Source organism: Miniopterus natalensis, chromosome 17, assembly GCF_054644295.1.
Source record: "Miniopterus natalensis isolate mMinNat1 chromosome 17, mMinNat1.hap1, whole genome shotgun sequence".
Taxonomy (NCBI): domain Eukaryota; kingdom Metazoa; phylum Chordata; class Mammalia; order Chiroptera; family Miniopteridae; genus Miniopterus; species Miniopterus natalensis.
The window spans coordinates 27,760,186-27,776,046 of record NC_142097.1 but is presented as its reverse complement, the minus strand read 5'-3'; the positions used below and the strand labels follow the sequence as shown (position 1 = coordinate 27,776,046).

Sequence of the window (15,861 nt, the reverse complement as noted above, 5' to 3'; positions counted from 1 at the left end):
CCGACTCCACTTTAGCTATTTTCCAAAGCTTCGCAAGCCCCCTACCCCCTCCACTCCTCCCTCGGCCCGTCCCCGTGGAGAGGTTCTTTGCTGAACAGGGAAGCCTGGGGGATTAAGTTGGTGTCCCTACAATTTAGTGCACACCCCTCTTCCATGTGGGGCGCAAAGTGAGTGCCCCCCAAGCCCCGCATCAGCCCCTCCTGCCTAGAGGGTGGGAAGGGCAAGTTTGGGAGGGAGCCCTGGACTAGGGGCCACAGCTCAGTCCTGGTGCCCTCAAGAGGGCAAAGCGCCACCCCCTCTGCTGCACTGAAGGGGTGGGGGAGAGGGACAGGGTAGAAGCTCCCTCCTCTGCCCATCCCCTCTGGGACCGCTAAGCCCATCCTAGGCCCGGCTGCCGAATGGGACAGGGTGGTCCTGCGCCCTGAGCCAGGCTGTCAGGCCGCCAGGACTGCAGGTTTCCTCTACCGAAGGGCCCCTTCCTTACGGGCTTTGATGTGTCTGCGAGGTTAGAGGAGGATGTTTGGCTTCAGGGCCAGGTTCCAGGATAAACTCACTCTGCCTGCTGGGCCAAACCACTGCCTCCTCAGCGCCTGGCTCCCCTGCCTTCCCCAGCCCCGGCCTGGCCTCCCCCAAGGCCAGCACTGCCCTGCCCACCCAGGGGGTGGGCACTGAGTGGCTGCCTTTACTGCTACTGGGGAGAGGTTCTGAGGCCCATGGATGTCCTGTTGCCGAGGCTGTCACTGGGGTGCCTGCCTACCTGCTAGGTGACCAAGGGCCTGGCCCAGGTGGGAGGTGAGGGGCCAGACCAGCTGTTAGTGGAGGTGGGGGTGAGGTGGGGGATGTGGGAGGGGTTTCCACATGGAGCTCTCTGCATAGGCTTCAGCTCTTCCAGATGTGCAGAGGCTCCAGATGTGGGGATGACTCAGCCTGGAATGGAGAGGTTGTGGGGGATCCAGGTCCATGGAGGGAGACAGAGCAGGGGGAAGTGAGGTCCTAGGCGGCTGTCAGCTGCTGCTCCCCTTCCTCTGGAGCCCGTAGCTCCCTCAGGCCTGCGGGGGTGGAGTGGTAGCTGCCAGCTGCCGGGAGCTGCCCAGATGTGCAGCCTTCAAGGTTCCCACCGTGTGCAGATGGGGAGAGGAGAGAATGAGGCCTGGGGCAAGGGGCCCAGCTATGAGGTTGCCCAGAGACTGGAGAGAGAGGCAGAAGGTAGGGGGCAGCGAGTGGAAAGAGGGGCTAGCAGAGGAGGTGGGAGGAAGGACAGAGACAGGGAGAGGAAGGGAGAACCTCAGGACTGAAATGTGAGATCCCCTCTTGGGCTCCCTTGGGGGTGTAACGCTGGGAAGAGGGTGCAGGGGTGCAGAGAACTTGTGTGTGCCCCTGTGCGTGCACGTGTGTGTGTGTGTGTGTGTGTGTGTGTGTGTGTGTGTGTGTGTGTGTCCTCATTGCTGGAGTGTGGGTTATATGTGGGGAAGGGGAGTTTGGAAGACGTTGTGTGGCTGACACATCGAAGATGAGGTGCGTGTGGGGTATAGCAGCTGGGAGGCGATGGTCTCCATGGTCTGTCGATAGAGGACCAAGGCAGAGACAGTGTCTGTACAGTGATTGGCTGGGGGGCTTTGATGGTGCTCTTAAGCGAAGCCATGTGTACCTTTGGGTGCTGAGAGCAGGTCCCTCAGACCTAGGGGACATCCAGGCAGGCCAGGCCAGGGCTCCAAAGTCTTGGGGTTTCCTCCACCTCCTCCAGCCTCCCTGCTTCCTAGGGGTGGGGGGCACTTTGGGGGATGCTTCCAGAATCCTTGAAGCTACAGTTTCTCCTCTGGGCCTCAGGCTGGTGTGATTTTCTCCTGCAGGGCAGCTAAGTGGCTCCTGAACTTTGGGGGGTAGTGCCAGGACCCAGTGTACAGCAGGGCTGGTTGCCCCTCCATGCACCCCTCCCCCAGCTCCACAGAGCCTCTGTCCTGGCGTCCTCTTTGGCCTCCAGGTGGGTCTGCTGGCTGGGCCTCTGGCCGCTCCCTGGAGAGCCCCACCTGCGCCAGCCACCCATGCCAGGGTAAACAAGGCACTAAGTGTCTGGCCTGGTGCCTGCCGTGAGCTGGACACTGCTCCTCCACAGAGGCTCAGCTCCCGCCTGTGGCTTCGGTTGCCTCCTCCAGCTAAATGACAGGTCTGATGCCCAGGCCCCATAAACAGTGTTTTCTGGGCAGGTGGGGGTTGTGGGGACACAGTAAGCAGACAGATAATCAAGTTTAATCAGGAGACAATGTGTCACCACCTCTAAGGGGGGCTGTTGTGACTTGCACCCCTACCCCAAGCTGCAGGGGCCCTTGACCCTCTCTGGAAGCACTGGAATCCTCGATTCCACACACACGCACAAACAGCCCGCTCCTCCAGGTGCCTGGCACAGTTCTTGCACCCACTTCACTTGTGAGTGCAAATATGCCCCCTCGGTAGTGGCTGGTGGCGGCTGGGACCAGTTCAGCTCATCTTGTGCTGCCCTGTTCCCTCTTTTTACAGCCGTGAGTGGAGCCCAGAGAGGCTAAGCCCTATCCCTTAAATCACCAGCATGAAATATGAACTTGGATGTGTCAGGGTCCTCCAGACGCTGCAATACTATCACCCACACACCGCCCAATCCTTGGCCATCTCCATCCCTCCTCCTGGGACTAAAGCCTGAGGGTTGGCTCTTTCTCAGGCTCTCCCAGCCTCTCCACTCCTTCCCCTCCCCTATCCCCTTCCTCTCAGTTCCTCTCCCCTTCCCTCCTCTGGGGCTGAGTCCAAGTGTGAGGGGGCATTTATTTCTCTGCCCTCCCTCTGGACTCACTGCTGCCCCCCACGGAACGGAGCAGGAGGAGGACCCTGGACTCTTGAAGCTCCCCTGAGGGGCAGGTAATGGCCTTGCCCCTGGGGGAGTGGAGTGGGCTCCCAGGGCAGGGGAGGAGCACTGCGCGGGCTGGGGTGTAGAAGAGCAGGAGAGCGCCTCCTGGGGGAGGCTGGAAGCCCTTCACCCACACTCCAGGAGGGCAGGGAGGGGGCCCAGGAGTCAGTGGGTCAAAAACAAGCGTCCAGGCCCCTGGGTGCCACACAATAGAGAGAGTGATGCCAGGCCTGGGGCTCTGGAAGCACCCCCATCCTCCTCTTCCCCTCCCTCCCACTGTCATTACTCAGCCCAGTGTGTCTGTCTCTCCACATTTGTGTTTCTGTGTGTGTGCACTCTCTCTGCCTCCCCCTCTCTTCTCTCTCTTGCCTCTCCCCTTCCCTCCTCTTCTACTCCCCGAGAGGAGCAGCCCCACTGGCAGAGCCAGGTTCCCAGAATGGACGCTGGCTTTGTCCAGGGAGGTCCTTGGCTTAAGCCCATGGTCTCAAAATAGCCACGTCCAGCTCCCTGCTCTGTGCCGGGGTCCTTGGAGCCAGAGATATCCACTCTTCTGGGGTGCTGGGGGTGCCCCAGATTCAGAACTGCTCTCCTCAGCAACCAGGGGTGAAGTCTCTCTCTCTCAATATCCCCCCCCCAATGTCTTTTTCTCAACCTCTCCTCAATTCCTCTCTCAATCAATCTCAGCCTCTCTCTCTTAATTTCTCTCTCAATATCCCACTCTCAGTTTCTCTCACTCTCTTTCTCTTCTCTCTCTCAATCTCTCTCTCTCTCAACTAATTTCAAACCCCCTCTCTCCTCTCTTTCCCCTTTCTCTCAATTTCTCTCTGAAGGCTGGAGTCTGGCTGCTTTCCTGGGTGACTAGATGTCCAGGGTGCCGAGGACAGTCCAGACCTATGCTGTGCCTGAGTGTAATTGTTAGCATTGCCCCAAAGCAACCTGATTTGAACTATAAATTCCTGGAGAGTCTCACAGCCTCCCCAATGCCTTACAACTCCCAGGAGAGCTGTGTAGCCTGCTGGGCCTCGCCTAAGGACACCAGGGCCAGACAGCAAAGAGGGGAGCTGTATAAATAGCCCATTTGGGGTAGGCCCCCCCAGCATTGGGTAGGGTGGGTCTGTTTGCTGGAGAAGGAGGAAGGAGAGCTGTGGTCACCCCCAAGCAGCATGTAATTTAGGATTTATTTTGGGGCACTCTCTATAGCTCTGGGTGGGGCTGAGGTTAATTTAAGGGCTTAATGGGGTGGGTGATTGGATGGAGAAGGGGAAAGGGAAGCCCTCCCACTCAGGCCTGGCTAGAAAGGTGTGTCCTTTCCAAGATCCCTGCTACCCTCTGTTCCTGGGGCCCTCCTCAGAGGCCCTCAGGGACCCCTCTGTACCTGCCCTCTCTAGCGGTGACCGCAGCTGGCAGTCTCCTCCAAGGTCTGGGCTCCAGGTCGTGGGTCTCAGCTGCACTGGGAGCAGTTGGTGGTTGAGAGAAGTGACATGGCTGGGGGCGGGGTGGGGGTGGGGCAATGGTCAGCATGTGGGCAGAGAGGACCCTGCTGGAGGGTCCTTGGGCTGGGGAAACAGCCATTCCTAGGAGCTTTCTGAGCCACCTTAGCTTTTGCTCCCAGATGCTCTATGCTCTGTCCCTCCCCAGAGGGGCAGGGCACCCAGTCTGATGGAGGAGACTCGGGCTCTGTCCTCAGGAAGCCTGGGTCTGAGAGGAAGACAGGACACAGGCTCTACGTTCAAATGGCCAGTCATTATTTTCTTCACCACCCCTATTATGACGTTAATTTTTAGTCTTTATATGTTTGCGACTTTATAGTCTGTGTCTCTTCCTGGAGCTTAAGCTCTGTGCTGGCAGGGACTTGATTCTGTCTCTTACAGGATCTTCAGCACTTTAGAGCTCAGAATAGGAGCTCGGTCAGCATTTCCCAAATGAATGAATGAAGAAATGGCACTAGGTCCCAAAGCCCCTGGTCAAGAGGCAGCTGAGCACAAAGTCTGGCTTCTTCCCCCTTGGCGTCCAAGGCTACACGATCTAACCCCTTCACCCAGCCTTCTGCCCCCTCTGGCCCCGCTCTTTGAAGCCACCAGCCACCCTGAGTTATTGTCCGCTGCCTAAATGTTGGGCCCCTTTTCTGCCTCAATGCCTTTCTCACCATGTTCCCTCCACCTGCAATTCCTTTTGCTCCCATTACCTCTTGACCAAATCCTGCTAGTCATTCCAGGTCCCGGGCAGAGTCACTTCTTCTGTGAAGCCTGCTCGGATATCTCTGCCAGATGCGAACACCCATAGTTTGTTCCCTGGGCCTCGCCTCTCACTCTGCATGGACCTGCTGGGGTTGTTGTTTCTCTCGCTTTAGACTGGAAGTCGCTGGGGTTCAGGTTTGCCTGAGCTGTCCTGGAGCCTGGCGCCCCATGGGTGCTCAGTCGGAGGAAGCTGGGCCCCTGGGCCACCTGGTGGTGCATGCTGGTCCCCGTTTCTGGGAACTCTGGGTAATCCCATTGCGAGAGGTTTACATGACAGGAGGTGGTGCAGGGAGGTGATCGCAGGAGCGAGGAAGAGGAGAGCAACCAGGACCTGAGTGGGGGGCATGGGGGCGTGAAGTTTCCCTTAGAAAGACACTGAGCCTTCGGGTCGGAGAGAAGAGGAGAGTGCAGGCAGCGGGAAGAGTGAGGGTGCACTGGGGTGGGGAGGCTGGGGGGCAGGCAGAGAGGGGGCAAGGCTGGGGTCAGAGAGAAGGGCAGGCTGGGGATCACAGGAGGCAAAGACCTCTTGGTCCCGAAGCCCCACGTCCCTTCTCACGCCACAGCCTGTTCCACCTCCATAGCGGTTGATGCTGCTGGCCAATCTTCCTTTAAGACCTCTTGCCTTGGGGGCTCTGGTGGCCCCTCACTCCCTTACATTCCTTCTCCCTCTCCGGCCTCTCCTTCCCCAGCTGTTTTGCAGACTCTGTTTCTTCACCTTCCCTCAGGTTTGGATCTGGCTTCTTTCCTCCACGCTTTCCCCAAGGGATCTCCATACATCGGGCCACCTGGCGAGCACGCCCACTTGGATACCGTACAGGTGTGTCGAAGCCACCGTGTTCAACAGTAAACCACCCAGCCAGACGTTCAAACCAGAAGCCCGGAGTCAGCCCTTATCCCTCTGCCAATGGGTCACCAAGTCCCGTGACTTCTACCTCTTGCATCTCTGACAATCTGGCCACCTCTTTCCACCCTGCTGCCAGCAGCCTGGGCCTAGTCTCCATCACTTTCTACCTGGACTGCTGTGGCAGCTTCCTAGGTGCCACCCCACCTCCATGCTGATCACTTTCCAACCTACCCTCCACACTTCCCCCAGAAATCTTCCTAAAACACAAGTTTGATCAAGCCCTCCCACCTGGCCTACCCTGAGGGCTCCTTCCCAGCACCCACTCCTCCTTAGGTTCTGCACTTTGCAGATGCTTTTCCCGTGGCCTGCAGTGCTCTTCCTCAGGGCTCCACTCAGTCGTCACTTACTCTGAGAAGGCTTTCCTGATGCTCTCTCCGAGCTTGGGTCAGGAGTTCCCTTCCAGGGGCTGTTATCACCTTAATTCCCCCACCACAGCACTTTCTGTGTAGAACAGCGCTCCGCTCTTTACTGAGAACATGACTTCCCTTAATAAGACCTGGTGCCAATAAGGTAGGTGCTCAGGAATCATCTGTGGATGGAACATTCATTCAGGGGAGACTTACAGAGCAAGAAGGAAGACATATGACTTCCTCCCCAGAGCTGGGGGGGGGGGGGGCAGTGGAGTTGGGGAGTTTCCAGGGCCTGGGGATGGAGCAGGAGGCCTTGGTTGGGTTGACTGGGGTGTTGGCCTGGGATCAGAGTTGAGGTTGCCCCCATCTGCACTGCTCACCCTATGGAAGTTGACCTCCCCAGGAGACACAGGGAATCAGCAGAGAGCTCCAGCCCCAGGCTGGGGGTAAGAGAAGGCCTCTGCATCCCAGGAGGGGCCAAGGCTGCCCACTGGCCCCCACCAGCATCTTCAGTGGCAGCCTGGTGTCCAGACAAACTGGCCACAGACAGAGATGACCAGCATCCCAGCCCAGTTCATGGCCAGGCCCAGGAGGAGAATGCTGCTCCGTGACGGTTGTGGACAGCCCCAAGTGGACATCTTTGCAAACTTGTTTTCTACATTAAAAATTCATAGGCAGCCCCAGCCAGATGGCTCAGTTGGTTGGAGGGCCATTGTCCCATGCACCAAAAAGGCTGCGTGTTCGATTCCCAGTCAGGGTACATACCGAGGTTGTGGGTTCCATCCCTGGTCAGGGCAGGCATGGGAGGCAAAGATGGATCCCCGCCCCCCTCTTCCTCTCCCTCTAATACTCTAATATCAATAAACATATCCTCAAGTGAGGATTTAAAAATTCATAGGCATTTTTCTTCTTACTCTGTACTATGTCCTTATATGTTTTAACATCAAACTAACGTTTTAAATCACTTACCATTGGGGGAGGGGAAGACATTCTGGGAGATGAGGCAAATAGTCGGGTGGAGCTATTCCTGCCCTCTTCCTGGGTTTGGAAAGAGTGTAGGACCAGGAGCTCCAGGCTCAGGTCCCAGGCCCTGCTCTGCCCACACTGAGCGAGGCTGCGTCGTCCACAAAATGGGCTTTGGCTTAAGACAGTGGCCACCATAAGATGGAGCAGTGGGTGTGCTGACTTAATGATTCACACATGGAGCCCCAGGTGCCAGGCTGGATGCCTGGGAGCCAGGCCCCTGGGGGACGGCGGGAGCAGGAGGGAGCAGCTAGGCCGGCTGGTGGGCGCCCCCAGCCTGGCCCCCATCCAGCTTCCCGGGAGCAGGCTGGGGGTCCAGGCAGCAGCCACCCCCTTCCCGGCTAGAGGAAAGGGTGAGCTCACCCTCTGGCCCGGGGAGAGCAAGCGGGCAGGAGAATAATTAAAATGCCAGAGGTTAGGAGGTGAAGTTACAATGGAAAGAATGAAGCCCCAGGCTGCCGCCCCGCTGCTGCCGGCTGCGTCTCCCACCCCACTCCCTCTGCCAAGCCCACATTTGATTTTTATTTCGGGAGCCGCCAGCACAGCACTTGGGAGGGAGCGCAGAAACCTCACTCCTGCTCCCCTGCCACGTCTGGAGCTGGGGCCCAGCGCGGGGGAGGGGGCTCCTGGGACCCAGAGGAAGAGCCTAGAGGCCCCACCCCAGGACCCAGCAGTCCTCAGGGACTAGGTCCTAGGGAAGGGCGGCATGTGGGCAGGAGTGGGATTGGGAGGCAAGAAATGGAGACCCCCCAAAATGAAGGCCCTTCCTTCCTGTTCCCATTAGCCTTTGCCCTTTCGCTTCTCTCTTTTGAAGCTGAGGGAGAGAAAACTCATCCAGCTTCTAGCTTGCCCCCTTGCTCCAGCTCTCGCCACGGCCCCCCCTCCACTGTGGGGACTTCCAGTGTCCTTTGGTATGTGCACACATGTAGAAGGGTTCTAACTCTGATCCTGTTCCTCCTGACTTGCTCTGTGACCCTGGAGGAGTTACTACCCTTCTCTGAACATCAGTCTCATCTATGAAATGGGAGGGTAGCTAAGATAAGCATTTTCAACTTGGGCTCAGCAGAGGTGTCTGGAGGCCTGGGCCCTGCCTTCCCCAGACCACCCTCTCCTGGGCACATCCTTCCTCTGCCCCATCCAGGGCCTGGGGAGGTGGGGGCAGCTGCTGGCCTCTCCCCTGAAGAGCACTGAGCCCCCTCTTCCTGCAGACAGAGCTGCCGGGGCCAACTCACATTTTCCTGCTCTCAGCTTTCTCCACTGCCCATAATACACTCCAGATGGTTTCTCCATCGAAAGCCGAGGCAGCAGATTCCAGAGGGAAAGTGGTTGGGCTCCTCTCTGGGCTCCTCTTTCCACCAGGCTGGAGAGGGGCCGGGGCCAGGGACTGGGGCTGCTGGAAAGATGGAGTGAGGGACCGGCAAGAGGAGGGTGGCTGGAGGGGAGGTCTCTTCAGGCCCCTCTGGGCCAAATAAGGGGCTGGGAACGGTGGGAGAGACCGGGGTCTGTGCTGGGGAGGGGCATGTCCCAAAGTCCCTCGTGGATTCTCTCTAGGCTCTTGCCTTGACTGGAAGCCCACCCAGGAGCTGCTCAAGGGGCTCAGGCCCCCAAGGAGAAAGGCTTTCCAGTGTTTCCAGTGCAGGAGAAAGAGTACTGTCCAACGAGCCGGATACAACTGGGCTCAAATTCTGGCTCTGCCACGTCCAGGCTCGGGACCTTTGACTTCTTGGAGCCTTAGGTTCCTCATCTGTAAATGGGGATGGCTAATGCTTCTTGGGTGGCCATGAGAGTGTCAGGATAATGTACAGAAAGACTTCCAGTGTCCCCAGGTGTTCAGGAAGTGCCCAGCAGGTGCTAAGGAAGTGCACTGGAAACACTGGAAAGCCTTTCTTCTCGTCCTGAGCCCCTTGAGCAGCTCCTGGGTGGGCTTGAGTCAAGGCAAGAACCTAGCATGAATCCAGGGTCTGTCTCTCCCTTAGGAGAAAGCCCTGTCCCAGTCTGACTCAGATCTCCTGCTTTAGCTTCCCAGCGGGTTCTTCTAGGAGCCCAAGGGGACTTTTGGGACCTGTTTTGGGGACATGCCTAGGGAGAGGGTGCTAGGGGCCTGAGGCTGAACCCGAGCCAGTGCTTGTTTCCTCCCGGGCTCCAGGCCCCACCTCAGCCTCAGGACTCTGCCCTGGGCCTGGAGAGCCACGTCGAAGCAGAGGGGGCTGAGAAGGGAGGCAGTGTGTCCCTGCCCCGCGGCCAGGCCCCGCCCGACCCTCGGCTCCCCTGCCAGGACAGCCTCCCAGCCACGCTTACCCTCTCCGCCTCAGCTGTACCAAGGGGCGCGCTTCGATTTTTCCACCAGAAGAGCCAAGAGCAAAATGAGTAACAAATTCAGCCTGGGGCTGCCGTCTCCCTGCCTGCCCCACGGTGAACGGAGGGAAGGGACAGTGAGCCCCCAGCTCCTTCCCTGCTGCCACTCCCGCCCTCCACCCGGGACCCTCAGCCTGCTTCAGGGCCCCAGGGGCAAAAGCCTTAGCTGAGGAGGGCAGAGGAGGACCCTCAGGTACCCACACCCACTACGAGGCAGAAATAGGGGCTCGCATTCACTGCTCCCCACCCCCAGCCTGGAGAGGACAGAGCAAAGAGGCTGCTTCTTTTCTTCACTTCCCGTCTGAGGCTGTGGGCCCATTGTCAGAGGGGAGGGGACAGTCACTGCTCTCAGGTGCTCCCAGTCTAGACATGGAAATGGGACCTCTGAGCCCCTTCCCACTTAATAAGTGCCCTCTCCCTACCCAGCCTCCTTCCTCTCACTGAGCTCCCCCCCAACAAAGCTCCCTCCCTCCATAAAGCCTCCCTCCCCTGCATCCCACTCCTCCACCCCCACCCCACGGGCTGCCCTTTCTGCAGAGACCTCATCTCCAGCCAGCCCAGGAAACGGCAGCCCCATTGAGCGCTGGCAGTGTCCCACCACGGTCCGCACACCTGGTGGCCCCAGCATTTCCTCTCCTCACCCTGCGAGGTGGTGCCCGCTCTGTCCAAAGTGTGCCTTCCCTGGGCTCAGGAGCCCTCTCCTGCCCCTGGCCACCACCTCCTTCTGGTGCAGCCACACCTCCCACTTGAGGGCCTCCTTCCCACCTGCCCACAAACACGGGCTAGTGTCTCTCACCACCCAACACCCCTGAACCCCCAAATCACCTTCCTGGCTCTCATCTCCCCTTCCCGGAGGCCCTTCTCATAGGGGCTGCTTCCACTGCCATTCCCTCCTCAACCTGCTCCAATCCGGCTCACAGTTGCGACCCTGGAAAGGGACACACCCAGGGATAAGGGAGCATTGGAACCAGACCAGCTTCCCTCATCCAGACAATTTACCTGCAATCTGGCTGCGGGAGAAAATGAAATTCTGGGTGGAAGAGACGACATCACCAGAGCCTCTACAACCTGTCACACACCATGTCCCCCTTTCAGTAAAAAAATTGCCAGGCAGCTCTCTCCCTCCTCCCCCTCCTCTCCTTTCCTCTCCTCTTCCCTTCTGTTCCTTTCAAGGTCAATTCAGTCCAGAAGTGGGGGAGGGGGAAATGCAGTTTCCTAACACGTGGTTTGGGGGCTCAGGTGAAATAGGAGGGTGTCTCTGATAGGGGGCAGTCAGAGGAAAGAGAGATAGAGAGCACGTTCCATTGCGCAGGCAGATGGCCTTGGCCAGAATGTTGGAGCTCGAGCAGAGAAAGGAGGGCATCCAAGTAGGAGAACAGCCCAGCAAGGAAGATTGGGCCCTGAAGAGGTGAGGGGACATCTGACCAGGGCAGTGACCAAGCACCAGGAAGTGGAGTCCACCAGAGATGAGAAGGGCACCTCTAAAGGGCTGGGGAGGGCATCCAGAAGGTGTGAGATGTCAGAGCATGTTGAGATGAGGGGCACATCCAGGTAGGGAAAGAGGTGGAGAGGGTAGCCTGAGGCAGGCAGAAACTCAGTGATGACACTGATAGACTAGCTCATCCAGTAACAGCAGAAAACACATTCTTCTCAAGGTCACATGGAACATTCATTAAGGTTGACTATATTCTGGGTAATAAAATACACCTGAACAAATTTAAAAGTAGAAATCATATAATGTCTGCTCTCAGATCACAGTGGAATTAAATTAAAAATCAGTACCAGAGCCCTAGCCAGTTTGGCTCAGTGACTAGAGCGTCAGGCTGTGGACTGAAGGGTCCTGGGTTTGATTCTGGCCAAGGGCACGTACGTAACTCAGTTGCAGGCTCGATCCCTGGCCCTGGTTGGGGCACATTTGTGAGGCAACCAATCAATGTGTCTCTCTCACATCAATGTTTCTCTCTTTCTCTCCCTTCCACTCTCTCTGCAAAGCAATGGAAAAAATATCCTCGGGTAAGGATTAAAAAAAAGAGAAAAAATCAGTACCAGAAAGCTACCTGGAAAATGCCAGACAAAACAACACACTTTTAAATAACACATGGGTCAAAGAAAAAAATCTCAAGAGAATTAAAACATATTTTGCACTCAGTAAAAATGCAAACATAACATCAAAATTTGTGGGATCCAGAGAAAGCTATCTTAGAGGGAAATTTGTAACATTGAATGCATATATTAGAAAAGAAGAAAGATCTCAAATTAGTAATCTAACCTCTACCTTATGAAACTGAAAAAAGAAGAGCCAATTAATTCCAAAGTAAGCAAAAGAAATAAAAGTGAGAGCAGAAATCCATAAAATTGAAAAAACAAAACAAAAAACACACCTTGTAGCCATAGACAACAGCACAGTGATTACCGAGGGAAAGGAGGTGGGGCAGGTAGAAGATGGTAAAGGGGAGACAAATGGTGACAGAAGGGGACTTGACTTTGAGTGATAAACACACAATGCAACATACAAATAATGTATTATAGAATTGTACACTTGAAACCTATATAATTTTATTAACCAATGTCAACTCAATAAGTTCAATAGAAATTTTTAAAAATCAACACAATTGAAAATATGCAATCAATAGAGAAATTCAATAAAACCCAAAGCTGGTTCCTTGAAAAGATCAAGTAAATCAATTAGCTTTTAGCTAGGCTGACTAAGAAAAAATAAAAAGAGAGGAGACACAAATTACCAATATCACAAGTGAAAGAGGGGCAGCACTATAAACCTCATGTACATTAAAAGGATAATAAAGGGGTATGATGACTAACTCTTTGCCCACAGATTTGATCATCCAGCTGAAATGGACCAATTCCCTGAAAGCACCATCTGCCAAAACCCCCACAAGGCAAAATAGACTATTTGAAGAGGCCAGTATCTATTCAAGGAATTGGGCTGATCATTAGTAACATCCCCACACAGAAAGCACCAGGCCTAGATGGAGTCACTGGTGAATTCTGCCAAGAATTTCAGGAAGAAATTAGGCCCATTCTCCGCCGTCTCTTCCGGAAGACGGGCGCAGGGGGAATGCTTTCTGTCTCCCTCCATGAGGCCAGCATCACCCCAATAGCAAAGCCAGACAACCACATTCAAGAAAACTGTAGACCAATCTCTCTCATGCAAAAATTCTCAACAAAATATTAGCAAAGCAAATCCAACAATGCATAAGAGGAATTACAGGTGCGGAGCCCCCCCCCCCCCCCCCGCCACGTGGGAGGGACAGCTGGAGGGGGGAGGGGGGTGCTAGGGCGGCGCAGCGCCCTCTGCGCCTGCGCCGGGGCTTGAGGCGGGGCTGCGGGCTCCCGGGCGCGGGAGGGCGCGCCCCCGGAGGGGCGCAACCGTCACCCCGCACTAGGGCGGGAGGCGGCGGGATGGCGGCGGCCTGCGGGTCCTCGGACTTGCCGGGCTCCGAAGCGCCCCCACCCGGCGGGGTTGTCCGAGCGGCGGAGGCTGCGGAGCAGGACCTCGAGGTGGTGCGAGTCCGAGTCCAGAAGCGGGAGGGCCACCTGCCGCCCGAGTCCCGCTCTTTCGCGGTGGACCCCCAGATCACCTCCCTCGACATGCTGCAGCACATCCTCAGGCGGGCGTTTGACCTGAACGGGAAGAGCTTTGTCGTCAGCTACCTGGGCCGGGACGGGCTGGGGCAGGACGCTGACCTCTCGCTCCTGTCCGACTGGGACCTCAGCACGGCCTTCGCCACCGCCTCCAAACCTTACCTGCAGCTGCGGGTGGACATTCGGCCCACGGAGGACAGCCCGCCGCTGGAAGACTGGGACATAATCAGCCCCAAGGATGTGGCTGGCTCGGAGGCGCTGGGGGCTGAGAAACGGTCACCCCTGACGGCTGCCCTGCCCTTCCCCCAGTCCATTCTCTCGCAGGTGGGCCGCACCTTGTCTAGGGTCCAGCAGGTGCTGAGCTGGTCCTACGGGAAAGAGGTCAAGCCCTTCAGGCCGCCCCTGAGCGACGCTGAGCTCCACGCGTACCTGAACCAGGAGGGCCAGCTCTCCCGGCCCGAGGAGCTGCGCCTGCGGGTCTATCACGGCGGTGTGGAGCCCTCCTTGCGCAAGGTGGTGTGGCAATACCTGCTGAACGTGTACCCAGAAGGGCTGACAGGCCGCGAACAGCTGGACTACCTGAGAAGCAAGAGTCGGAAGTATGAGCAGCTGAAGGGCGAGTGGGCTCAGCGAGCGAGCCCCGAGGGCCTGGAATTCCTCCGCGGCACCATCCTCAGGGACGTGCTGCGCACTGACCGGACGCACCCCTACTACGCGGGGCCCGAGGACGGCCCACACCTGCGGGCACTGCAGGACCTGCTCACCACCTATGCCGTGACCCACCCGCAGGTGTCCTACCGCCAGGGCATGAGCGACCTCGCCTCGCCCATCCTTGCCGTCATGGACCACGAAGGCCATGCCTTCGTCTGCTTTTGTGGCATCATGAAGCGCCTGGCTGCGAACTTCCACCCTGACGGCTGGGCCATGGCCACCAAGTTTGCCCACCTCAAGCTGCTGTTGCGACACGCGGACCCCGACTTCTACCAGTATCTGCAAAAAGCTGGTGCCCACAATCTCCTCTTCTGCTACCGCTGGCTGCTGCTAGAGCTCAAGCGGGAGTTCGCCTTTGATGATGCCCTCCGCATGCTTGAGGTCACCTGGAGTTCGCTCCCTCCCAGTCCTCCTGAACACGAGATAGAGCTTGTCGGATCCCCCGGCCAAGTGGCAGGCACTGGCTTCAGCAGCCACAGGGAGCAGCCCTTGAGACAGAAGCACATGCTGAGGCTTGCTGGTGGGGGAGGCAGTGCTTTCGAAGAGGCAGTTGACCACTTGGCCATGACAAGCCAGGGGCCCGGTGGAGGGGGTCGTCTCCTGAGACAAACCAGCCTGGATGACCTCCAGCAATTCAGGGATAACAGCCACCCCAGGATGGACCCTCTGGTCCCACCTCCCCATCCAACTGCCCTCATCAGCTCCAAGTCCCTCTCCAAGCCCTTGCTGAACTCCTCAGACCCATTGCTCTCCTCCTCTTCCTGCCCTGATTCCCCACCTTCCTCATCTCCGCAATCCTCCCAGGAGGCCTCTCCTGCTGGTGACGTGGCTGCAGGATTCCCCCTGACGCCAGAGATGAGCTACCCACAAGACCCTGAGAAGTCCCTGCCTCCGCCCCACGAACTTGGCCAGGGGAACCCATTCATGCTCTTCCTCTGCCTCGCCATCCTGCTAGAGCACCGGGATCAGATCATGAGAAATGGGCTGGATTACCACGAGCTGGCCATGCACTTTGACCGCCTTGTAGGAAAACATCACCTGGGGCGTGTCCTGCACCGGGCCAAGGCTCTCTTTGCTGATTATCTGCAGTCATAGGCATGGGACTCAGAGGAGGGAGCTGAGGCCACAATCCCATCCCTCCAGCCCATCACCAGCCCCACAAGATCTCCATTTTTTGCCATAAGGGCTTCCACATGAAACCCTACCTACCTGCCTGCCAGCCCTAGACCTGTTGGAGTGTGGGGCCCTCTCTCTGCAGGTCCGAGAGTATGGGGCTCTGCTTCTGCACTGTCCCATTGAGGCTAAGGGCCTCTTTTCTGTTTTCACTGCTTTGTTTTTAACAACTGTACTTTATACACATGCAAATAAATAAATAAATAAACAATAATTATACACCATGACCAAGCAGATTTATCCTAGTTATGCAAGGCTGGTTTACTCAAAAGTCAATTAATGTAATCCATCACATCAACAGGCTGAAGAATAAATATCACATGATCATATCAATAGATACAGAGAAAGCATTTTACAAAATCCAACACTTATTTATGATCAATACTCTCAGAAAACTAGGAACTGAGGGGAAGTTCCTCTTTCAGCAACTGATAGAAAAGGAGACAAAACCCAGTAAACATATAGAGAATTTAAACCAATGTGACCTAATTGAGACTTGAGATATATCACACACACACACCAATGAACCCAGCAACTTCAGAATATATATTCTTTTCATGTGCAAAATTGACCTTATACGGGGTCATAAAGGAAGTCTTGAGAAATGTCAAAGAATGAAAATCATACAGA

The 15,861-nt window shown here is 56.5% G+C and overlaps 1 pseudogene; it reads left to right on the top strand.

The window, feature by feature from the left end:
* The first annotated feature begins 13,164 nt into the window (after positions 1-13,164).
* LOC107529819 (TBC1 domain family member 25 pseudogene) lies at positions 13,165-15,309 on the top strand (annotated as a pseudogene).
* Positions 15,310-15,861: the final 552 nt, after the last annotated feature.